The 24,864-nt window shown below is 39.0% G+C and overlaps 1 long non-coding RNA gene across 1 annotated transcript; it reads left to right on the forward strand.

Moving 5' to 3' along the window:
• Window positions 1-8,182: 8,182 nt before the first annotated feature.
• On the forward strand, window positions 8,183-14,000 carry LOC150039831 (uncharacterized). The gene is made up of 3 exons (XR_016534207.1): window positions 8,183-8,277; window positions 10,471-10,561; window positions 13,518-14,000. It is a non-coding gene; the product is annotated as an uncharacterized LOC150039831 (long non-coding RNA).
• The last annotated feature ends 10,864 nt before the right edge of the window (window positions 14,001-24,864 follow it).

A 24,864-nucleotide genomic window follows, 5' to 3' on the forward strand; every position in this document is an offset into this window, starting at 1 on the left:
TAAGTTTTTGTGTGTGTTTGTGCTGGTACTGGATGAATGTATTTTCCTTTAGCTGTTTTTGCTCAATGCTGGTGCTGTACGACGTGAGTCACAGCTTTCCTATCGCCCTTTCATGGTTTATTGGCAGTCAGGCTCTCAGGGTTGTCTCTCCGGGCTGGCTATCCACTGTGGTCTTCATAGCTGAGCCCGCTGAGCAGCAGCCAGGAATCATGATATATTCTCGTGTCCCTCAGCTCAGTTCTTTGGGCTGCTGTATAAATTACTATTGTTGTCTTTTCACCTGACGAGAAACTTGTACAAAATTTAATTTTAAACAACAAATTTTCCCTCCTGAGTCCAGGTGCATCAGCTCCGGCGGGTTAGCGGTTCAGATAGACATGGCCACGTCCAAGAACCACACTGCACACAACAGTCCAGGAAATGGCACAGAAATGGCGTCAGGACACCCAGATCACAAAGATACGCATCTCTGAAGGGAGGACCCCAAGTTCCTGAGGAACATGCGTGTTGCTAAAAAGCACAACAAGAAGGGCTTTAAGAAGATGAAGGCCAACGATGTCAAGGCCATGAGAACATGGCCCAAGGCCATCAGACCCTGGAGAAGCCCAAAGCAACAAACACAAGTTCCACAGCAGGCTACCAGCAAGCTCCAGCAACTTGTCTACATCGCCCACCCCAGGCTTGGGAATCGCATCCATTCCTACATTTCCAAAGGTCTTAGGCTCACCTGGCCCAAGGCCAGGGCCCAGGCCTTGGCTAGGGCACAATCCAAGGCCCAGACTCCAGCTGCAATGCCAGCTAAGGCCCAGGCCCCAGCTCCTAAGGGTGCTCAGGCCACAGCCTCCTAAGGGTGCGCTGGATATAAGATGGTAAGAAGCAGTGCTATGGGCTGAGGCAGAGATGTGTGGTAAAGACCACCCAGCATACACAGGCCCTGGTATGTCCTCAGCACTGCCAAAAACGGAACTATGTAACCCCTCTATACATTACCCGATGATAAAAATGAAAATAAAACGGAACTAAAAAACCAAAGGCAAACTGTATGTTAATTTTGGCACTTACTGTTTTGTTAAGTATATTTGAGGTTAATGAACATGTTCATTCATGTGTTCACCCATCCATCCATCCCACATAACCATCCCTCCACCTATCCTTCCATGTCACTCAACCATTCATCCATTTCTCCAACATCCATCTTTCTACACATTCATTTGTCAAAGACATGTCACAAATACATAAGATAATAAGAGCTACCCGGGTAGATGCAGAAAAGGGAATAATCTGTGTTATTTAACATGATAGCCACCAGACACAGATATCTGTGTCATAGTACATTTCAATTGGTTCAGATGCGATCAAATGAAAAGTTACCACTAGCCACACTCCTAGAACCCAAAGTCACATGAGACTTCTAGGGTGTACAGTATAGAACATTTCTCTTATCATAGAAGGTCAACTAAAGAATTGGACAAAATACAAACTTATTCAATTTAGACTATTGGAAATAATCTCAAAAAGTATCTAATAGTTACATTACTTTCTCCAGTAACCCTTCTATTAATTACAATAAAAAATAACTGTCACTAAGTCCCAAATGATGATCTTAAGAACCATTAGTAAAATTGTATTATTACGTGATGTTTAAGGTAGTTTCCTCTAAATATCATATTGTCATATTACAGACTCATTCAGACTGTTGAAAATCAAATGAATATTATACTTGTATGCATTTTTCAAAATGGTAATTCTCCACTTGTTCCAATCAATTGAATTTACCGAGCTAGGGAATAGTGGGAACATGAGGGGAAATGGTGGTTGTCTTGATAATTGCATTGCTATAATAGTAGACCTGAGTGAGAAAACTGTATTTGAAAAGTAAAAGTCTGTCATATGGTTCTGGAGGCTGCAGGGTCAGAGCCCAAGGCTGTGTATCCAATGAGGACAGATGCATATCCCACGTGGGTAGTGGATAGAGAGGCAGTGAGGAAGGGAAGGAACCCAACTTATATTTTTAGGAGGAACTCATTCTTAAGGTCCTTCAGCTGTAGCACTGGCATTTGCTCATTCTTTAAAGGACCAGCTGCCTAGGGTAGTTTACCAATTTATGCCTAGCATATGTGGACTCAAATGTGTTCAGAAAAGGGCTTGGCATTGAGGTAGAAATACACGAAGACACGACAGGAAACTACCTGTTATTCACACATACTGCAGGTGAGTGATAACCTTACAAAACAGAGGACATCAGAAAGGTTTTCCGTAAGCAGGGGAGAATTAACCCTCAATAAACCCTGTCCTGAAATAGCTAACAATTTATAAAACCAAGAGAAAGAGATCCGGAAGTTTGGCCTAGTGGTAGAGTGCTTGCCCGCCATGCACGAAGGCCTGGGTTTGATTCATAGGTACCACATACATAGTAAAAGCCGGAAGTGGTATTGTGGCTTAAGTGGTGGAGAGACAGCTTTGAGAAAGCCATCATGTTCAAGCCCCATGACTGGCAAAAAACAAAAACAAAAACAAAAAACAAAACAGCAAAGCCAAACAAAATAAACAAACACAAATCCTAAGAGTGGGAATCAATTTGTTTATAAGTGACTAAAACGTTTCCAAAATTAGAGCTAAAAGGAGCAAATTATGTAGTACTCATATAAATGATATAAATCATAGAGAAGGTTGATAAGAATTACTAAAGTTACCCATGTGTTAACCTCCTGTGTCTTATCTGAGTAGTCCTAACTGTAAGGGATACATTTTCCTTTGACATTGGGGTGAAGTTAATAAAAGAAAGAAATCACATGCGGATAGACCTGGATGCCAGTAGCTCATAGGTATAATCCTAGATACACAGGAGACTCAGAGGTTTAGGGTTCATAGCTACCCGAGACAGGTAAATACTTAACCAGTAAAAAGCAAGAAAGTGGAGGCTCAAGTGCAGTGATACAAAACCAGTCCTAATCAAATGCCAAGCATTTGAGCCTCAGATTTCTAGGCTTACTCTACACAGACACACACATACAGATGTTACCAGATTCCCCACACTACTAAGCCTAATTAGCTTTATATCATATTCATACTGTATATGCTATATGTACTTGGCTTCATTGGATTGCCTCCATTTTGATGAAGCTCAGTATTAAGTGTAAAATAAATGTATGCCATCATCAATTAAAATGTGATACCCAAATCACTACACTTCTAGTAGGAGAGATAAAATTTAAAAAGCCAAAACCACATGGGATCACCAAGGAATAGAGCAATTGGAACATCATACATCACTTTGGATGTAATGTTGGGAAAATCTGACATTTTCATAAAATTAACATTTATGTGTTATGAGCTAGTAATGATTTTCCAGAATATTTCCCTGAGAAAATGCAAGTATTATTCTAAACCAAGACTTCTATGGAATGTGTAGCCCAGGCTCAGTGGCTCACACCTCTAATTCTAGCTACTCCGGAGGCTGGAATTGAGAGTATCTCTGTCCAGGTCCAGAGCAAGCCAAGTGCTTCAAGCCCTCATCTCAACAATAAATAGCTGGGCATGGTGACTCATGCCTGTCATCCCAGTTCTGGAAGAAGCCAAAGTAGGGGGCTAGAGGTCCAGGATGGCCTGGGATAAAGGAAGGACCTATCTGAACAATAACCAAAGCTAGTCAGAGGTATGTTTCAACTGGTTAAAAATTAATCAACCCTAAACCTTCCCTGGCAAGCACAAGCCTCTGAGTTCACTCACTCTAAGCATACCAAAAAGAAGACACAACCGTAAACAGGAAAAAGAGAGAATATCTGTAACAGTTGTAGGTTTCACAGCCCAAAAGTACAAACACACCTGATGTCAATGAATAGAATGAATGAATAAAATGTAATGAGGTACTATTCCAAAAGACAAAAAGAATGCAAAGGGTTCATGTAATAGTTTAAATGTATTTTTTTCAGAATGAAAGAAGTTTCATAGGGAACAGTGCTTTGTGCATTGTTACATTTATATGAAGTTCTAGAAAAAGGAATAAAACTAAACTATGGTAGGAAAGAGTAAGTATAGCTCAGGTATGGTGAAGCTTATCTGTCAGCAGCTCCTAGGAGGATGAGACAGAAGGATCTGGAATTCAAGGCCAACTAGGCTATCCCTCAGACCTGGTCTCAAAAGAAAAAAGATGAAGCAGAGAGTAGGGGAGGGGAAGAGGAAGGAAGGTGAACAGGAGGGAAGGAAAGAAGAAAGAGAGGTAGTGAGAGATGGAGGAAGGAAGGAAGGAAGGAAGTTAGTTGGGTATGTTGGCACATGCTTTTAATCTCAGCCCCTTTTGAGGTAGATGGAGTGTGAAGAAAATGCTAATATTTACCACATTGAGGAATTAAAAAACAAAAGTACAGGAAAAGTATTCAATCTACATGAATGAAAATGATGATACTTTCAAAACTGAATATAATTCAAAGAATGGAGAGTTGGTATGAGAGCAGAAATGGAATTAAAGTGTGCATGTCTGATGCTCAATTTATCTCTATTTTATTTTCTTTGAACAGTAGGTAGACAAATGAAATTGGAAAGAGCATTCCCAAAAGATCATCCTGAACTTCAGAAAAGTTTTCTAAGCCAGGCAGAGTGGCTCATGGCTGGAATACTAGCTAGTCAGGAGGCTGAGATCTGAGGATCAGGTTCAAAGCCAGCCTGGGCACAAAAGGACCTAAGACTCTATCTCAAATTAACTTCTAAATAAGGGGAAGTGAGGCTTGGCCCAAGGGTAGGGCGGTAGCCTTGAGCTGAAGAGCTCAGGGGCAGTGCCCAAGCCAACTTCAAGCCCCATGACTCACAATGCACAACAAAAAGAAAAGAAAACAAATTTTTCTAATGAGGAAATGTTAGAATTTCTAAATTTTTGCAGAAAGCCTGTATTTTAAAATCTAATATATTATATATATATATATATATATTGTTCTATCGTTCACTGAAACTTCAGTTGTATTTTGTACTTTATTTTCTACTGCTACATGTATTTAATTGCACCAGTTATTTTAAGACAGGGTTTTGGTTTTTGCCCAAGGTGTATGTGGACAATGACTCTCCTATTTCATACTCTGCCACAGATGATAGGAGCATGGCGCCATGGCTGGATTTCTCTGTTGAGATGGAGCCTCAGTAACTTGCATGGCCTATGGTCTACAACCATCCTCTCAATCTCAGTTTCTCATGGAGCTGAGATGGCAGGCATGAGCTACTGGGCTAAACTTTAAATTTTCTATACTTCATAAAGATGAGAAACAAACTTCTGGTGTCTCGTTTATTCATTCATGAAGCCAGCAGGTACTGATGTTTATACTTCAGTGACATGATGCAAAGACAAAGCTTCTGTGTCTCACACACAAAAGAAGCGCCCCAATCATACCTCTTCCAGTAAGAACTCACTACATGATAGTCACACCGGGTCACATTTTCTTCCCTTTTACTTTTTACCTCCTTTTCTGCTCACAACTTGGATCCCTCCCTCTTGATTTTTAAGTTTTGTTTTCAGTTGGGGGTATCATTTGTGCTGCATATGGTATTTTTATTGACTTCAGGAAATGCATTAAGTGGTCAGGTACTGGTGCTCAGGTCTGTAATCCTAGCTACTCAGGAGGCTGACTTTTGTGTATCATGCATGGAAGTCAGCCCAGGCAGGAATGCCATCATTCTCTTCAATTAATCAGAAAAGAAGCTGGAAATGGAGGTGTGCTGCGCTTAGAGTGTGTCAGCCTTGAGCAAAACAGGCAAGAACGTGGGAAAGGCCCTGAATTCAAGTGCCAGCACTACCACCTCCCAAAATAACTCATGAGTAGAAATCTAGGTATATCCACGTGTAAGCAAGTATAAGGACTTGCTCTGAACTGTAGCATGGAAGACACACACACACCCATACATATACTCACACACACATACACACACACACACACATACATATACTCACACATACATACACACACACACATACTACTTAAATAGCTGTTAGTTATCATTACTACATCTATGACTACTTCTCTGCTATAAAATGTATAATGTGATGTCTTGACCTCAATGAGTTATTCCCTTACTATAGACATTTTCTTGGTAGGTCATGGAGCTTGAACTCTGAGCATGGGTGTTGTCCCTGAGCTCTTCAGGTCAAGGTTACTGCCCTTTCCCTTGTGCCACAGTCCCACTTCCACTATAGATATTCTTTAGAGACAGCTGTCTTTGCCTACATATGCTGCCTTTAGAGTGTTTAATTGTAGGGGTACAGCTTGTAACACCCAATCCTCTTTGTATTTTACAAGTTAATTATATATCCTTAGTGTGCATAGTTTAATAGTTTAAATAGATGTGAGACTGGCATTTAGACACTTTATAGTAGTGTCTTTTTTTAGATATGATCAAAATTTACCACTGAATGTGCAAAATACAAGTGAGAAACTTTACACATATGAGCAGGTTGTAGGATAGTTTGAGGATTATTGTTCAAAGCCAGCTTGGGAAAAATAGTCACTTTGAAATCTTATATCCAAAAAACTACTCAGAAAAACTCACAAAGACACTGTGGCTCAAGTGGTAGAGCTCTAGCCTTGAAAGTGAAATGGCTCAGGGACAGTGCCAAGGCCGTGCCTTCATCCCAGGACTGCACCAAAATACAAGTGAGAATATAAAGATTGTATCCAAAGTCCATGAAGATGGCAAGGACTATTTCTCTGGACAATGCTGAGTCACAGCAGAGGCCTCTTGCTCTTTTTCTGAAATATTTCAGCATGAAAGGAGATTTGGGTAAAGCAACCTCTTTCTGTCTCTCTCTCTCTCTCTCTCTCTCTCTCTCTCTCTCTCTCTCTCTCTCTCTCTCTCTCCTTTCTTTTCTCCTCTTCTCCCATTCCTCTTCCTCCTTCTGCTTTCTCCATCCTTCTCTTCTAATTATTTATGATAGCATCATTTAAGGCCTGGCCCTTTTGTTTGGCTTTTTCACTCAATATTGGTTGTCTGCCCCTTGAGGACCCCCCCTTATTTCTGTTTTTTTCCTGCTGGGATTCGGGAATCTGCTACATTTTTCTGCTGAGGTTGGCTTTGAACTACTATCCTCAGAACTCACCCTTCAGAGTATTTAGGATTACAGTTGTGAGGCTCTAAAACTCTATAAATGATTGTGTTTTATAATTAACTGAGAGTTATAGTCCTACTTTTTCCAAAAATGATCATAAACTATTATTGGTCATCATTAACCCCAAGAATGTATCTGATCTCATTTGTTTGAAATAGAAAAATAAAATCACATTCTGCATTTTGAGGATAATTTGCTTTTAGCCTTTAGGTTCAAAACTACTAGCTGTGTACTAGTAGGTCAGGCTTCTTACCCTAGCTACTCAGGAAACTGAGATCTGTGCATCAATGGTTCAAAGCCATAATGGCAAGAAAGTCTGAGAGACTCTTATCTGCAAGTAACTATCTAAGAGCTGGATGTGGAACAATAGCTAATGTGATCATGTACTAGCCTTGTGCAAAAAGCTCATGGACAATGCCCAGGACCTGAGTTCAAGTCTCAGCACTGGCACACATGCACAAGTATTAGGACAATATAAATATGTGATAGGCAGGCACTAGTTTCTTGGAATTGGCTAGGTAAATCTGTGAAAGCTTTTTAGTGCTTGATACATGTCTTACTAGGTCAACACATGGTGTTCTAATGCTAGATATTTTGAGTCCATTTTCCACTCATGAACCAAAAACCTGAGAATGAATGTCTAAATCAAGAGAGGTTTAAGCAGGGCATTGTTGGCTCTGACTTGTAATTCTATCTGCCCAGAAGGCTGAGAACTGAGGATTGCAGTGCAAATTGAGCTTGGTTTGCAAAGGGTATGAAGCTCTTATCTTCAGTTAACAAGAAGATGGAAAGAACCAAAAAGAACAGAAATCCTGGCCAAGTTTGAGAGATCAGTGCTGCAGCTGCAAGAGCTATTTCGTGGCAACCAGCTGGTTTTCACCCATCTTCTTCCAGATGGTTTAGCAGAGTTCGGCTGGCTCTTGCTCAACTGACCTTTCCTCAGAGCTCAGTGAGGGTGCCCCTAGCAGCTGGGCTGGCAGCCTGCAGGTGGACTGCAGTCCATCCAAGCCCCGCCCCGCGGCCCCACCCACCCGCGCTTAGACACGCCCCTCCTGCCCAGAGGACCATGGGAGCTGCTTGCCTGGAATCCCTGTGGAAAGCACAGTGGAGGCCAACGGACAGGGGCTCTTGGTAGACCTACTAAAGGAGCATCTGGAGTTTGCTCGTACATTGACTTTACCTTAAAATAGGTACTGCAGTTATAATTTAGATGTTTATTTATATGTAGTTTACTTATCATTAAGAAGTTGTTCGTTTATTTCGTGGGGAGTGGGTCCTGAACTGGGGTGGGGAAAGGTCTGGGTTTCTTGCTCACGGTTAGTGCTGTACCATTTGAGCCACACTACTTAGGGCTTTCTGGTGGTAAATTGGAGATAAGAGTCTCCTGGACTTCCCTGTCTAGGTTGGCTCCAAACGGTCATCCTGAGATCTCAGCCTGCTGAGTAGCTACGGTGAAAGATGTTTGCCACTAACAACCAACTAAAAGTTTTCTTAATAATAGTATTGTCATTTTCCATATATTCCAGTTTCACTCAAATAATAACTTACAAAAAGTTGTTAGGAAGTACAGAGAATATTGATTTGGCAATTGTAAGTTAACTTGATGAAGAGGTCACCACTGAAATTTATATATCACCTTTTCCTCTCATAAAAGTTTAAAATTGCTGGATAAGATGAAAATTTATCCATGTTTTCAAGATAGTCAAGCCTTGTTTGTTACAGTTTTAGGTATAGAATATTAACATTTGCATTTAAGCTCTGTACTTGGGCACCTCATTCCTGTAATTCTAGCTAGTCAGTAGACTAAGAGCTGAGGATGGTGGTTTGAAGCCAGGCCACACAGGAACGTCCATAGTTAACCAGTGAAAAGTGGAGGAGAGTGGCTCAAATGGTAAAGCACAACCTTTAAGCTAAAAGCTACAAGGCAGACTTAGAGACTGAGGTTGTGTCTGTGCCAGTACAGTCCCCAAAAAGGCCACCATAAAATACAAATTGTATGGCATCTGCTTACTATAGGAATGTCACACTCATGATCCTTCTGCCTCCAGAGTAGCTGAGATTAAAAGCATGTACCATCACACCCAGTTTCTCCTTCTTGTCCTTCTTCCTTCCTTCCATTTACTGTGCTGCTTCTTTTGGGACAAGGTCTGAGACAAGGAGAGCCTAGTTGGCCTTGAATTCCAGATCTTTCTGTCTCAGCCCTCTGGGAGCTCTTATTACACATAAGCTTCACCATAGCTGACATATTATTGTTTCCTACCATAGTATAGTTTTTGCATTTTTTAGGAACACTGCAGAACGCACCATTTCATGTAAAATTTGTTTCGTTCTGAGATACTTACATTTATTACATAAACACTCTGCATTATTTTCTTGGTTTGTATTTTTTTCCTTGTTACACTTAGTGAAGTTTGAACTCAGGGGCTTGTGCTTGCCAGGTAGTTTGGGGTTGATTTTATTTTAACCATTGATCCATACCCCTTGTTAGCTTTGTGCTTGTGATTGTCTGAATAGGGCCTTCCTTTACCTCAGGCTGTCCTGGACTTCTATCCCCCTATTTATGCTTCTCACAGAACTGGGATGACAGCATGAATCACCACATCCAGCTTTTTATTGTTGAGATGAGGGATTGTGAGTACTTGGCTTAGTCTGGCCCTGGACAATGATATTATCAATTCCAGTCTCCTGAGTCGCTAGAATTAGAGGTGTGAGCCACTGAGCCTGGGCTACACATTCTATGGAAGTCTTTCTTCAGATGCATTTATTTTTCTGAGGGAAATGTCTGGAATATAAGTGCTAGCTCATAAAACGTAAGTGTAAATTGTATGAAAATGTCAGAATTTTCCCCAATAATGTATCTAAAATAATGTAGAAGTGTAAAAATTGTTCTGTATCCTTGATGATCCCATGTGTTTTGGGCTTCTTAAATTTAATTTCTCAGGCTAACAGTGTAGTGGTTTTGACCTTTCATTTTAATTGTTGATGATGTACATTTATTCTACACTTCCTCCGGGGCTTCATCAAAATTCAAGTCATATGAAGCCCTGTATATATAGTAATTATATTATGAATATTACATGGAGCTATTGGGTTAGTAGTTTGTTCATAAAATCTGAAACGAAAAAGTATGAAATATTCAGAACTGAAAATCCAGAGAGCAGAATGCTTTCCTAGGTAGGAGCAGGGAATTAGTCTGTCCAAAAGATTGTAAATGATATAGCATTTGAATTAAGGATTACTCCTTGACAAAAGAAATGTAGCTTCATCATGTACATAGTGTGTATGAAGCCTTTGCCTTCAGGTCTTCAGCGTCAAATTAAAGACAAAAAGAAAAATAGCATTTTTATACCAATAATACGTTTACATTGCCATTTTTTCCACAGGTGCAGATGGTGCACAAAATGCCCTTGGCAGCAGAGATGTAATTACACCATCTAATATATTTATGAACATTACTGGGACTATGATACTGAGGTAAAAAGCTCAGTCTAGTTGTTTTTTTCTGTGTTGATCTTTTGCTCGATGGCAAGACATATGTATAAAGATTTTCTTTGAGCTAGGCACCAGGGACTCATGCCTGGAATCCTAGCTACTCAGGAAGCTGAGATCTGAGGATCAGATTGAAGCCAGTAGTGGCAGCAAAGAATCAGAAGTGGAGCTATGACTCAAGTGGTAGAACGTTAGCCTTGACTGAAAAAAGGGAAAGGATAACATTTAGGCCCTATGTTTAAGCTCTAGTACTGTGTTAGAAAACAGGAGAAGGCCAGTTTGCATTTCAATGTAATCTGCTTTTTCGCCTTAAGTAAGCAGATTTAAAAACATAGAAAAGTGTTATTAGTGAAGAGACTAGTTCTCAGCAGTGCTATTAATTGGAACAAAAGGAAAGATCATGAGAAAGAACATGTATAGGAATGTAGGGTTATGTGCTTTCTTCAGCAATAGATATTTGAATATCATAAGTAAAAAGACTGTGATTAGCTGAAGATACATGAGGCTAGTTTTATAGACTCTGGGTTAGAAAGGTCAACTATTTATTGTTTCTTTTAATTGTTACACAGCATTTCACAGAAAAATTCTGAAGCGATGAATAGTGATGAATATAAAGATAAAAACTAGTCATAGAAACTGTCACCACACAAAAAGTTTCAAAATTATCTCCTAGACTTCCATAACCAGTTAGTTTGCTGATGTCTTTGGATATTAATATGTTCAGATAATTCCTCCCTGAATACAAGTACCTATGTGCAGATATGATTATACAATCTATCATGTATAAGTCTGTCTTTTCTATCTGTCATTTATGTACTTCCTGGTATTGGAATTGGGGCTTGAACTCAGGACTTGTCCTCCTGCTTTTATTCCCAATAAAATCCTGTTGGAAATATGCACCCTAGCTATCACTCTGTGTGTCAGGAAATTGTGACTGGACATAGGAGTTTGGATTCCTGGTCAATGGCTCTACATCTTAAAAAGACATACTGGCCATACAAGTTGTGTATCAGCCCCTGTATTCATGATCTTTCATGTCATATACATGTTTCTCACATTTTCCTGTCCCATTACTGCTAAGAAAGGGGGAAAAACAAGATGAGGGGCAGAGTGGAGGGAGGGAAATGGGGACCAAGACATAAGAAAGGGTATCAATGTTTGTGAAGTAATGCACCTTCTATCTGGTGAATAAAATGTAACATTTCTAATAATTACACTAAAAGTATATGAAAAAAAGGAAATAGCTCTTCTTACCAGAAACTTCTCCTTTAGGTAATCAAAAGCCTGGGATTTGGTAGGTCCACGTTCAAAGCCAACACATCATGAAATTCTGGGAGACTCCCTGTTCACAATAAGTAGCATTAAAGGAGGCAGGCAGTGTGCCTTATGAGATGAGGTTGAAGCCAGACATGGTGTAGAAAGTTGAGCAAGAGTTAAGAGAAGCCCTAAGTTTAAAAGTTGACATGGTCAGAATCTGAAATCGAGAGAGAGAGGGGGAGAGAGGGGGGGGTGGAGCGCACAAGCAGTAAGAAATTGTCCTTTTAATTTCTTTAAGCTTATTATACTTTTTTCTTCCTAAGAGGAATTTTACATTGTGGTAAAACTTTCAGTATTTAAAACTAACACACTGAATATAATTCCATTGAGTTTTCTTGTTAGTGAATGCTTTTTCTTAACACATAGATCAATATACTCTTGTGTCCTTGTGCATCTAGGAAAATACTCTTTCTTTTTCTATTGCTGTTTATCCTAGGACTTCAATTGAGGGCCTGGGCACTGAGATGTTTTTCTTTTTTTTTTCTTCTTTCTTTTTTTCTGTGCCAGTTCCAAGGCTTGTATTCATAACTGGGGCCCCGAGCTCAGGCCCCAAGACTAGCAAAAAAAAAGAGAGAGAAAGAAAGAAAGAAAGAAAGAAAGAAAGAAAGAAAGAAAGAAAGAAAGAGGCATTGTCCTTGCATTTTCACAGGCTAGTGCTCTACCACTTAAGGCACAGTACCACTTTTAGCTTTTTCTATGTATGTGGTACCTAGGAATTGAACCCAGGGTTTCGTGCATGCTGGACAAACACTCTACCACTAGGCCATGCTTCTGGCCCACTGAGGTGTTTTTGCTCTTGGTTACCACTCACCCATTTGAGCCACAGCTCCACTACTGAATATTTGAAGGTTTATTAGAGATAAGTCTGTTAGACTTTGATTCCTAAGCAGATTTCAAATATGGATTCTGAGATCTCAGCCTCCTGAGAAGTTAAGATTACAGATGCAAGCTAGTAGAGCCCAGCTGACCATTACCTTTTCTTTTGCTTAATTCAGTATTAGGATCCTTCTTATCATACAAATATCATCTTTTGATACATAAGCAAATTCTCTCCTGGAAAGTGTTTCTGTATTTTATTACTATCCTAGTGAAAATATTAGTACTTTAAAAAATATGTATTTGATACCCTATTCTCCAAAGATTATGGGATGTGCAAGGTTGCTTTCTGTGTTCTTGAGTTAATTGCTTGCTGAAATATTCTCACCAGCCGTACTTCTGTATATCTGTAAGGTTTTTCTATAGTCACATGCTTGAATGACATGAACAATGACCTGACAACAACCATGGCCACAACAACAGTGCTTTCACATGAAAATCAGAAGAAAAGAGCTCAGTGATAAAGACACTGAAAACAACAAAATTAATTTTTTACGAAATCAAACATTTTTACTTAATTAATTTTGAATACTAATTAAGGAATAGTAGCCATGAATTATAGCTGAAATAGGATCTTTACGTCGTTATCTTATGCATTTGTTTTTAATTTTTCCTCTAACCTTTAAGAAGCAAAAAGAACTCCAGGTCTGGTAATGAATAATTATCTCATTTGTATATTTGATGTATGGGATTGAAGGTATTTTCTGAAATACATATACATTTTGAAATACTGTTATTTAATTTATAGATCACACATCAAATAAATGGAGCAGATGATTCTAATGTCTTCTCTCAGTTGTCTGAATTGGTCTCAGAGGAGTCTGCCTTGCCTCATGATGAGTATTTCTCCATGTAAAATACCACTGAATACCTCTAAGGAGTTCTTTATTGACTAAGAAAATGCTGGTATTTGTCCTTGGCAAACTTCACAGTACTGTGGACAGCATGAAGGAGGCCATTGAAGGAATTTCCTTGGTGATTGCACACTCTCAGTCTCTTGCCCATACTCCTGACACAAATCCTACCAGCGAGGGGTCTTCTATTAAAAAACTTCCACATGATGAAGAATTGAAGGGAAGTTTCCCTCCTGGAGAAAACCATGTGACTTCTTCCTCAAATGCATACACTTCAGTTGAGAGCCTGGACCAGTAGTACCTGAGCAGGGTCAGTTGCATTTCAATATGTTCCACTGGTTTGCAAAGTTTGAATGATTACGCTTCATTTTTTGACATCCTGACTTGTTTGACTGCCTTGTGTTCAGTTAATATTGCTATCATTCAGTGTTCATAATAGAATTGGAGATCTGGGTATTTTTTTTAAACTTCAAGCTCTCATTCTGAACGTCTACAGATTTGGGGTTGTTTTTATTGGAATACCTTTGTTGTTTACAGTGGTGCTTCCAGTATCCTCCATACATGTGCTCTCCACTCTCGGAATAATTTCAACCGTTGCTCTGACTTTATCAGATAGTATACTGAAGAGCATTTTATATATGTCCCATACCTTCTCCTGTCATGTCCTCACTCCCCACTGCTGTCCTTCCCCCAAAAGGTCCTCTTGTACTTTCCCATTATTCATCTTTAAATCTAAATTTACAAAATGGAGAGAAAAATGTGACATTTAGCTCTCAGTTTGATGTATTTGGCTTAGCATGCTGAGTTCTCCTATCCATTTTCCTGATAATGATATCATTCCATTTTGAGAGCAGACTCGTTCCTCATTTTGTCCACACACAGCAGTTTTATATGTACTCATTGGTGAATAGGTAGCTTTTGTTTTTTTGTGGGTCATGGGGTTTTAACTCTGGGCCTGGGCTCTTTCCCTGAGCTGTTCTGCTCAAGGCTAGGGCTCTAACACTTTGAGTTTCAGTGCCACTTCCGTTTTTCTGGTGATTAATTGGAGATCAGAGTCTCATGGATTTCCTGCCTAGGCTGGCTTTGCATCGTGATCCTCAGATCTCAGTCTCCTGAGTAGCTAGCATGGCAGGCTTGAGTCACCAGTGCCCAGCTTCAGCTCTTTTGAATAGTGCTAATATAAGCACAAAGGTACAATTAGAAAAGATACATTTTTGTGTTTCTTGACCCCATAAGTATATTGGAAATTGAAATAGTTTAACTTTCTGTGGAAGCTGCGTCAGATGCAATAGCCCTTAATGCTTTAAAGCAGCTTCCACAAAATAATGAAGTAGAAGTAAGGCAACTTATTTGAACTAATCAGATAATTTTGAAACAGAAAGTAGGTATAATTCTGAATGTTTTTTTAATAGCAATCAGTGACATGTGACTAAGCTCACATAGAAATGCCAACGATACATTCAGATCACTACACTTAATTTGCAATGGTCAAAAAGCATAATGTAGCTAAAAAACTAAAAGAAAGACAATGCTCTCTTTTAACATGTTATACATTTATCCAAATAAATCAGAAAGGTACATCTCATGCTACAATGAACATGCAAAAATGGTGACAGTGATATCTGTACTGCAGTTTTTATATATGAACTTCCCCAATGCAAATTCCACATTCTGAGTATTTTGTGTGTGAATATATACTACATATGCTTATATGTACCGTATATATAGTAAATCTGGTTTATATTAGGTATTACATATAGCATATCTTATATAATACTGTAATCTGTGTTGTGGGTATAATATGTATAATATATACATAGATAGAGGCTCATGTATGAAAATGTACATACATATCCAAAGAAAAACACCAAGATACATATGTCCACACATATTTCATATATATGTGATTACAATAAATTAGTATTAACCCCCTTGTATCTATGCATATTAGGTGCTCATTTATCTGCAACCTTTCATTTTACTGGGAAAAGTAAAGATTTGACTAATAACCTTTTACACTTTTTTTCAGAGAACTCCTAAAGATACAATAGTGCAAGCATATACTACAATATGACTATGCAGAAATATAGACAGTGACACTCTGTGTAAGATTAGTCCTCATTATGATCTTCCTACATGCCAACTTCTGGCTTTCTTTGTGTGTATTCAGTGGGCCACAGACATACTTGCCTACATATATACACATATATACGTATATATATACATATAAACATATATACATGTGCATGTACACATGCTTATACACACACAAGCCTCTTTACATGTAGTATGGATTTCTACTTGCCCATCATTATTTTCCACATGTCTTTTGTGAATATTACTATCCAATCTATCCCATTCAAAAATATAAGAATGCAATATTGTTATGTAATTAAAAAGTACATATGACTCTTGACATTATATGACTTCCTAGATCATACATTCTGGTTAGTATTTCTCTACAGCTAAATGATTAGTGCGATTTGTTCTCATATAAAGTAGTTGTTTATAATTTTTTCATCATTTTTCTATGTCTTTGTGTTTGACAGATTTGTGATAGACCCATTTAGTTTTGCAACATCAGTTCAACAATGGAACCTTTCTGTTTAAGTGTTTAGAGTGGCAGCTTTTTGTGTTGTGCTTTCTTGCTGCTTTTGCACTTTTCTTTTTATTATATAGGTGATATACACAGGGGTTACCATATCACCAGTCAGGTAATGAATATATTTGTCTTTAGATAATGACATCCCCTCCTTTATTCTCTCCCATATTTCACCTCTGTTCCCTTCCACGAGTTATATAGTTCATTTTCTACATGATTTCTACTGAATATCACTACTTCATTTGTTCACTCTCTGTCCTTCCACTTTTGTGTACCTCCCTTATCCTCCCCATAGACAGAAGCAGAGAGGCTCTTTGTTCCTCCTCCAAGAGTGCCTGCTTTGGTCTAACGATCTATGATTGACCAGAGTCCTCTATGACTTATCATGTCACCATGTATTTTAGATTTATTCTCTGCCTATGTGTCATTTGTCTTTCTGAACTTGACTTATCTTCACTTAATATGATCTGGGCCCATCCATTAACTCGCAAATGACAGATTTTTTTTTACCATTCCTGGAGCTTCAGTTCAGAGCCTGGGCAGTGTCCTTGGGATTTTTGAGGCTAGCACGCTACCACTACAGCCACAGCACCACTTCCAGCTTTTTTCTAATATGAGATACTAAGGAATTGAACTCAGGGCTTCGTACATGGTAGGTGAACACTCTACCACTAGGCCACACTACAGGCTCCCAAATTACATTCTTTTATTTTATTTTTTGGTCAGTCCTGTGTTTGAATGCAGGGCCTGAGCATTGTCCTTTGGCTTTTATTGAAAGATAGTGCTCTACCACTTGAGCCATAGCACCACTTCTGGCTTTTCCATATATGTAGTACCAACGAATTGAACCCAGGTTTTTGTGCATCCTGGGCAAGCATTCTACCACTAGGCCAAACACCCATACCCCAAATTACATAATTTTTAATGGCAGTGTAAAACTACATTGTGTATCAGTATTGCATCACTTGGATCCACTCACCATTGTAGGCCATCTGGACTGTTCCCATAACTGGGCTATTATGAATATTACAGAAATGAACATAGAGGTGCAACTGTATTTACAGTGTTCTGGCTTGTGTTTTTCTGGATAGATGCCCTGAAATGATATGGCTAGGTCACAGTTAAGGGATTTTTTGAGGAACCTCTAGACTGCTGTCCAAAGCGGTTGTATTAGTTTACAGTGAAATAGGAGTCCTTTTCCCTCAAATCCCCCCAGCATTTGTTGTTCTAACTCCTAATGTTGGGCAATGTAACTGGAATAAGATGGAATCTTAGAGACATTTTGATTTGCATTTCCTTTATGGCTAGGGATGGTGGATTGCACATCCTCTTTTTCTTTGTCATTCTTACCTCTTCCTCTGAGAAGTGTCTGTTCACTGTTTCTCATTCATTCACAACAGCTGCACTGCTATGACTTTGAAAATAGCTCCTTGGTCTCTACATATCTTTATACACATGTGTATTTATATTTATAGGAATTCTTATCTCCTTTCAATTGTTCTAAAAGGGTTTTTAACATCACCAGCACAAAGTTCCCTGAGAGTAACGCAGGAAGACCAGTGGACCAAAGAACCAAAGAGACATGAAGGACGTTAGGGACAGATTCTTGTCCTTAAAGACTTTTTCATCCCAAGTAATCTAAAATCAGCTCATGCTTCATATTCCTTACCTTCAACCTTCTAACAGAGTGCTAATTCTATTTTCTAGACTGTATATCCTATCATCCTGCATTCTGCTTATTTTATTTTCTAGACTGCTTATTCTACAATACTACATAGGTACCACTAAGCAGAGGTTAATGGTGCTGTCTAAATGCTCAGTCCCTGAAAACATCATTAAATGTTTATTCTGACAATAAAATGCAATAAAAATGTACTTAAAAATCATGATTGGGAAATCAGGGGACAGTGAACAGAGGACAAAAACATGAGAAGGGGTATCACGGTTTGAGAAGTAATGTAACCATTACCTAAAAAAATCTAACTGTAACCCCTCTATACATTAACCCTAAATAAAGTACAAAAACCCCACACCACCATAAAAAAATCTAGACAGGTGTTAGTGTCTAGACAGGAGAAAAACTGAAGACAGACACAGCAGAGAAACTGGGGGCACATTCTTCTCTTTCTTCTGTTTTCTTTTGTCGTTTCTCATCACGTGCCTTGTTCTCATCACCAACCCTTTCTGGTGGATCATGGAACATACTTGCTGAATTGTCTGTGATACAATCTGGCATGAAAGGCTGGAAGAGTTGATTGAGCATAAGAGCACGAGCAGATCTTTCCTGAGCACTTCCTCTGTAAGTCTGCCTCTTTGCTCTCACTGGCCCATCTCTCTCTTAGGGAATGTTGTGCTGCCAAGCTCACTTTTCCTACCACACAGCACCAGCACATTATAGAGATTTCTGATCTGACTTCTTACTATGTAATATTTACAATGAAATGAAAGATACCCAAGGTGACTTTCTTACATATCTACAGTAGCAAATATATTAAAGTGATATACATACTACAAAGGTTGTATACAAAATAAGGTCTGGTGTTGAAGAAAGGAGCCACTTCCTAAAAAGGATAAATACATTCCTAAACTATATTGTTGAAGGCGGCTCCTTTGTACAACTACTTAAAGATACTAGTAAAACATGCTGTCTACTTTTGAAAACGCTTTTGTCACAGCTTTAATCTTCTGATTTTCTTCTTCTTCAAGTCTGCAAAATGCTTCTTTTGACCTAAGAGTATACACTAGCTCCCCCCTTGTTCTGAAGGACAAAGCAGCCAAACATTCATGCCTTCTAATTCTTGTCTATCTCCAGATAGGCCCTCATATTAAACAGGAAGGTGCTGGAGGCATTAAGGTAGGCGTGTTAAATCTGTCCAAGTCTCAGTCTGAATGACCTGCCCTTAGCCTTTGTCTCTGGAGGCCTGGCCAGTGTTTATAGTTCTGGATTTTTCTCTTCAAGATGACAAGAAAAGGCATTGTGTTTGGAAAGCAGTCTGCCTTTTGCAGTTTTATAAATCCTGTTCTTCCTGGATCCCTAGATATCTATGAAGTGACTGCAAGAGAGAATGGCTAAGATCAAGAACACATTGTATTTTCTAGCAAAAGTAGCTTTTACTTTACTTAGAGGCAAAGGGACATGGTCTGACTGCATACAGAAGTGGCCAGACTTGTTGATGCTTCCTCACTGTGTTTGTTTCTCTAGTAACTGTGGCTGTGTCCCACACATCTGCACTCTGACCCTTTTCTTTCTATATTCAGTGTTGTTCAAAATACAATGCTGAAACCTTCTTCCCTTTGAAGGACAAGGAGGAGCATATGACCTGCTTAGCCTCCTCAGGAATCAAGTTTGTTCAGTGTTATGTTTATGATGTACAGATCAACACAAAGTACAATGTTTACCCTTATTGTTTTCAAACTCAAATATTTAAAGTCATATGAGCTATAAAATGTCCCCTCAAAAACTTCCAGCTGCCAAATTTACACTTCCTCTAGGTTTATTTTGTCATATTTGCACATTTTCCTTTCTACCAAGTGGATTTGCAGAATATAATGCATTTCATGACTCTTTGGAGCAGTATATAACACTATATTTTCTGTGTGTGCATTTTCCACAGATCTATAAATATTAATCCTATTTTTAAAAGAACAACCAGGGCACAAACCTAGAATTTATTTTGCTGATAGAAACACAGTTACAAAAGAGCTACCATATGATTCTGCTATGATAAACTCAAGAAACATTAAAACTGGTCTATGGTAATCAATACTCAAAAGAACACTTTCAGTGTTTGGAAAGTGATTATAAATGCCAGAACATTGTCAACAATTTGACAGTTGTGTTCATTGCACACCCTCATACATAATTGCATTAATAGACAAATGTAAGATGAGGGCAATGTGGAGTCTGCATCAGTAAAGGTTTATTTATATAAGCATGCATTACATAATGATGGTTTTTCAATTAAGCACCCATTGTTTTATTGTTGTTGTTGTTGTTTTTTGCCAGTCCTGGGATTGAGCTCAGGGACTGAGCACTGTCCTAGTACTTTCTCAAGGCTAGAGCTCTACCACTTCAGCCTCACTACCACTTCCGCCTTTTTTCTAGGTATGTGGTACCTTATTGTTATTTATTGATACATACAGAAGAATAAATGTCATGCATATTAATAAGTACCACATGAGATTTTGAGACACACACATGTATATACATATACACACACAAAAACACACACATACATGTACATAAATCAGGTTAAATACAACTATTATGTCAAGCATTAGATAACATCATAGTGAAACTTTAAAATTCTTTCTTCTTCATTAATATATAACACAATGCTGTTGTATGTAATCAATCTACTGTGCAACAGCTGAGTGAAAAGTTACCTCTTATGTCATTACAATCTCTTGCTCATTGATCAACCTTTTTCCAAACCTTCCTCCTTCTGACTCACCCAAGTTTCTGGTATTCACTAGTCTAGGCTCACCTTCTTTGAAATCAATGCTTTGCTATTTCGCATATTCCATACTTGCCATTTGGCTTATTTTTTTAACATATAACTTCTCCTTTTGTGTTGTTGACAAAGATAGTTGTTTGCAGGAGTAAACAATGTGCTATCATTAGAGGTGCCACACCATTCACGTTGGATGGACACTGAAGTGGTGCATTTCATCCCTTGGCTATTCACTGCTGAGCAGTGAGCTATTAACCACGGGTGCATACGTCTCTGCCACATAATGATCTCTTAAAGTCGCATCAATACCCAGTCGAGGTATGTTGGGGACCGACTGTGGGGTCAATGACCTTGGACCTGACCCTGGACCTACACAACTGTATACACAAGGAAGTAACTCTTATCATGATGACTTTAAGCAATGTCAATCAGTTCTTATCATGATGATTTTAAGCAATGTCAATCAGTTCTTATCATGATGACTTTAAGCAATGTTAATCCTTTCTCATTTATCCTATATGTGATTTGTTTACTATTTTGTATGAATGTAGCCTCTGGCAACTCCCTAGTTTTAAGAAGAGTATTTAAGGTCGGAACTTAAAATAAACGAGAGAGTCTCTTAGGCGGCAGTCTGGAGCTCACAGTCTTCTTGGACTGCTGACTTGGGCTGTAGTCCTCCCGAACTCCATCTGTTTGTCTCTCTTCTATTTTTTCCTAGTCCTTGCCCCTATTTCAGGAATCCCAATCCGCGAACCCTGGTTTGCTGCCGGCTGGCCCCGGCAACTGGCGCCCGAACAGGGACCTGAAAATCTGGGACAAGGTGAAGGACCCCCCCCCTGTGGAAGAAAATGATGCCCGCTGGCTGCCCGAACGCTATGTTTGCATTGTGGAGAGTGACAGTGGTCATCCAAGCAGCGACCCACTGGACCTTCACCCCCAACCCTCCAGTAATGCATCCAGTAATGCGGAAAAGACCTGAATTCATGTTTTTGTGTTAAGTGTAAAAGTCTCTGTTTCTTTGTCTTGTTCGTGTTACATATTTTTTCTTGTCCAGTTTTGTCTTTGAAATTGGTACCAGTTTTAAATATGGATCCTTATGTTTTTTCTAAAGTTTTGTTTTGAACCTGGTTCTCACCTGCAAGAGTAAAATTGGCAAAGCTCTCTTGACACAAACTTCCGGAAAATGAATGGCCAATATTAATTTTTTTGTGCACTTTAAAATCTTTGAGTATGAATGTGTGTGAATGAGTGAGTGAACATGTTCAAGGTTTAATCAAGAAAATCATTTAGGTTTGAATTATTGCATTGTTTTAAAGAGGGGGGAGAATGGAATGTTAGATCAGCAAAAAAAAATGAACTTGATGCTTGTATGACAGCTCTTAAGTCCCATTTAGAAGGTCGAATCAGTAGATTGGAGAGAGAACTCCGAGAGCATCAAGGGAGGCACTTAGAGCCGAAAAAAGAGCCTCAAGAATCTACTAGTAAGGTCCCAGAACAGCAGAGATAGATCACGTTGAAAACTACTGCAGTTTCTGAAGAATGAGGAATTGCCAGCACTTCAGATCCACCAACAGCCAATATCAAGCCAACTGCTGTTGTTTCTACTCCAAGTAAAGTGACAACTAAAGCTATGGTTGGGAACAAATCAACACCTATGGCCAGTAGCCGTCCAATGGTCACATCTGCAACAGTCACCAATCGAACAACTCCGCAGATCTAAGCCCCAGATGGATGAATTCCCCCCCGAGAGGAATCGCAGTCAAGGATGGGATAAGAGGGGACGCTCTCTGACCAACCTAAGACAGGGCCTTCAGCTTGATCTGAAGAAGTTCCCCATGACGGGTAAGGCAGAGTCAGCGATCCACCCAACCTAAGACAAGCAAGTCGCATCTTTTAAAAGAAAGACGGGGGAGATGTTGGGGACCGACTGTGGGGTCAATGACCTTGGACCTGACCTTGGACCTACACAACTGTATACACAAGGAAGTAACTCTTATCATGATGACTTTAAGCAATGTCAATCAGTTCTTATCATGATGACTTTAAGCAATGTCAATCAGTTCTTATCATGATGACTTTAAGCAATGTTAATCCTTTCTCATTTATCCTATATGTGATTTGTTTACTATTTTGTATGAATGTAGCCTCTGGCAACTCCCTAGTTTTAAGAAGAGTATTTAAGGTCGGAACTTAAAATAAACGAGAGAGTCTCTTAGGCGGCAGTCTGGAGCTCACAGTCTTCTTGGACTGCTGACTTGGGCTGTAGTCCTCCCGAACTCCATCTGTTTGTCTCTCTTCTATTTTTTCCTAGTCCTTGCCCCTATTTCAGGAATCCCAATCCGCGAACCCTGGTTTGCTGCCGGCTGGCCCCGGCAGAGGTATGATTGGATCCCAGGATCACTGAAGTGTGATTTGTTTGAGAATCTTCACACTGTTTTCTTGAATGTCTCTGCTAATTGGTATCCCCATCAATAGCTTGTCACGGGCCATCTTTCTCCACAGGTTTACTAGCATGTGTTACCTCTTATCTATTCAATAATTTCCATGCTTGTTGGAATGTTGCAGTGATATCACATTGTGGTTTCCACCTGTATTTTTCTGATGATGCGTGAGGTTCTATATTTTCTCTTAAACTATATATATATATATATATATATATATATATATATATATATTTTTACCAATCCTGGGGCTTGAATTCAGTGCCAGGAACTGTCCTGGCAAAAGAATCCCTATTAGGAAAGTCAGTACAGATGTGAACAACAATAACAAAAATTATTTGTACATCTATCCAGGTTCTTTTCTCAGAGTACAAGAAGAGTTGATATGATAGTGACATAACCAAGATGATGCATTAAGATGAAGCAATAGAGGTCTAGGGAGGTGATTTTGTGGCAGAGCGTTTGACTTGCATGCAAAAACACTCTGAGTTGGATTCCTCAGGACAACATAAACAGAAAACACCAGAAGTGGCAGTGTGGCTCTACTGGTAAAGTGCTAGCCTTGAGCAAAAGAAGCTCAAGGACAGTTCCCAAGTTCTGAGTTCAAGCCCCAGGACTGACAATACAATACAAAAGTAAATAAATAAGCTATGCAATATCGTAATACCCTTAGGCTCAACTGGAACTTAGTGTTTGAAGCCCTCTTCCCTTAGCAAACCTGACCTCATGGATAATGAACTTGTTCTCTGGGATTTTAGAAGATTAAGGTCTCTTTCCCTTGGATGCTTAGATAGCTAACAAAAATGAATAAATAATAAGTGAAATTTTAATGGAGCCACTTGAAATTGCATCGTATTTACTGTCTAACCACCAGGGAGTCTTGGTTTGAAATGAATGAGATTATCTGTGCCCAGATGTAATCTACCAATATATTACCATAACACAGTAGCCTATGAAATCATTGAGAAAAATACTTTGAGAGTATGGAAAGGAAGGAAGGAAAGAAGAAAGAAGAGAAGGTAAGCGAGACAGAGAAAGGAAGAAAGAAGAGAAACAAAAAAGAAGAGAGAGAAAGCAAAAAAGCTAAGCATTTTTGGCTCAATCTTGGAAATCAGCTATTCAGGAGGCAAAGATCTGAGGAACATGCAAAGACTTCATCTCCATAAATGGCTTGGTACAATGGCATACAAGTAGAAGAAATGGAGCTCAGAAAAGCTGGGACAGAAAGCAAGAGCCTACCTTGAAAATAACAATTACATAAAAAGTGCTAGTGGTGCGACAGAAGTAAGAGAGCCTCCCAAGCAAGCAAGAGACTGAGTTCTTTTCCCAGAACCACCAAAGAAGCCAACGTAGTAACAAATCAAAAACAAAAAGCATAAACCAATGTGCCTTAGATAAAAAACATTGTAGTTTGGGAAAATCAAAGGGAATATTCTTACTTCAAAGGAAAATGTGGATTAAACATAAGTCAATCACATGACAAGTTTCAAAAAACAGTAATATAATTAAGAGAAGTCAATCAACAGTTAAGTTTCACAAACCAGTGATGTAAGTTAAATCTAGGTCAAATCCATCCTTGGCATATCGTCTCTTATTGCCAGACACCTGGGAGGAACAAAAATGATGAAGCTGTAAAACAGAAGTCAACCACAAAGAATTTGATATTGCTACCTAAAACTTTTACCAGGATGGGAAGCAAACATGTTCTGGCCACTCACCAGTCTTCTGATTAATTTTTCTAGAT

Source organism: Megascapheus bottae, unplaced genomic scaffold (assembly GCF_031878675.1).
Source record: "Megascapheus bottae isolate mThoBot1 unplaced genomic scaffold, mThoBot2.hap1 HAP1_SCAFFOLD_79, whole genome shotgun sequence".
NCBI lineage: Eukaryota > Metazoa > Chordata > Mammalia > Rodentia > Geomyidae > Megascapheus > Megascapheus bottae.